The following is a 2346-nucleotide window of genomic DNA, read 5'->3' as shown; positions in this document are numbered from 1 at the left end:
TCCCTGACTTTGACGTCGGTTTAGAATTTACATTTAATATGAAATGTTACAAAGTTTTTGTCGATTTAAAAAACCCCCGATTATTGGAAGTTCCCAAGATATCTTTCCCATAATAGGTACGACCTTAACCGATTTGATTTTAAAGACTTTTTGAAAAAATTGTTTAAAACAAATAAAAATTAAAGAACAACATAAAAAATAATTAAATTTTTATCAAACTCTGTGGTGGGTCTAAACCAAATTTACATATTAACCATATTACCTTATGAAGACTGTTTAGATTTGTTTAAAAAGTTTTTAATTGTACTAGATTTTAAAAATTTCTCATCATATCCAACCCACCTGTTATCCAAGTTCCATTAAAACCACGAATTTGTGATGTAGCTCTAATTGCTTCTATCAAATCCCAGGGAGTTTTTTGGGCTTTAATAACACCCGCCTGCGTTACACTTAAACCATAAATGGCAATAAATGCCAAAATTATATTGAAATGCATGTCTAACGATGGGCAAAAGAAAGAAAAAAATCAAAACAAATTAAAAAAATTTAAATAAATTTTGTTAAACAAATTAATTAATTCAACTATTAACACATTTAATATAAAACAAATTTAAGTTTTTAAACTCGTAATCAGTTAGTTCACTTTTTTTAACTCAAATTAAATCGTTTCCAAAAATAACTTTAGTTAGAGTTTCATTACTCTTTCTTTACATACGTACCGCCTGACTAGTAACGACGATCTTAACAGTGCGACGTTGCTTAACCGACTAACACAAAAGTTATGACGATCAATGTGTGAGCGTAAAATGTTAGATATTCACAGCAGCAAATCCAATTTTGTTGTTCTTTTAAAGAAAAGAGATAAAAATGCACATGGGGTACTAACGTACAAACTGGTACTTTTTGAAAAATGTTAAAACATAAAAGGTACCACAGTTCCGAAAATAACATAAATGAAAAATAAATTCGAAACTGAAATCTGAATTATACCTTAAAGTGAATTGAGATGGAATCTAAGTTAGAATCTAAACTCTTTAAAATAAAAACTATAATAGTCTACAACTAGACTATAGTTAGTCTATAGTCTAGTCTATAATATAGGCTATAGTCAAGTCTATATTCAAGTCAATAGTCAAGTCTATAGTCTAGTCTATAGTATAGTCTATAGTGTAGTCTATAGTGTAGTCTATGGTGTAGTCTATAGTGTAGTCTATAGTGTAGTCTATAGTGTAGTCTATAGTGTAGTCTATAGTATAGTCTATAGTCTAGTCTATAGTGTAGTCTATAGTCTAGTCTATAGTCTAGTCTATAGTCTAGTCTATAATCTAGTCTATAGTCTAGTTTATATTCTAGTCTATATTCTAGTAAGTAAACGTTTGTTTTTACTCTCTCTTCTCTCTCTCTCTCTCTCTCTCTCTGTTTTTACACATTTTATTTAAATTTTATTGACTAAAACTGTAGAATCTTGATTGTTTGACTAAAACTGTAGAATCTTGATTGTTTTAAAATTCGAAAAAAATAAAAATATGAAACACTTGTGTAAATTTCACAAATATTTGGTTTTCTTAAATATTTAAATTAACGGTTGTTTTAAATATTTTATGGATACATAAGGATTAGGCAGGCATTATGGTTCTATGAGTACAAGAAAGCGCAATAAAGAAAATATTTTGAAAAAAATTTCTTTTCATTTCAGACTTATTTAGAGATTTTTTTTTAATTTTAGAGATTTTATATATAAGTTTACAAAAGTTTTCTATATTAAAAAAATTTTGCTATTTTTTTAAAAAATGTTTCAGTTATATATATAGTCTAGTCTATAGTCTAGTCTATAGTCTAGTCTATAGTCTAGTCTATAGTCTAGTCTATAGTCTAGTCTATAGTCTAGTCTATAGTCTAGTCTATAGTCTAGTCTATAGTCTAGTCTATAGTCTAGTCTATAGTCTAGTCTATAGTCTAGTCTATAGTCTAGTCTATAGTCTAGTCTATAGTCTAGTCTATAGTCTAGTCTATAGTCTAGTCTAAAGTCTAGTCTATAGACTAGTATGTAGTATAGTCTATAGTCTACTCTATAGTCTACTCTATAGTCTACTCTATAGTCAAGTATATAGTCTAGCCTATTGCCTAGTCTATGGTGTAGTCTACAATCTAGTCTATAGTCCAGTCTATAGTGTACTCTATATTCTAGTATATAGTCTAGCATATAGTCTAGTCTATAGTATACTATATAGTCTAGTCTACAGTCTATGGTCTAGTCTATGGTCTAGTCTATAGTCTAGTCTATAGTCTAGTCTATAGTCTAGTCTATAGTCTAGTCTATAGTCTAGTCTATAGTCTAGTCTATAG

The sequence above is a fragment of the Lucilia cuprina genome, chromosome 2 (genome assembly GCF_022045245.1).
Source record: "Lucilia cuprina isolate Lc7/37 chromosome 2, ASM2204524v1, whole genome shotgun sequence".
NCBI lineage: Eukaryota > Metazoa > Arthropoda > Insecta > Diptera > Calliphoridae > Lucilia > Lucilia cuprina.
Note: the sequence above shows the minus strand (reverse complement) of the source record.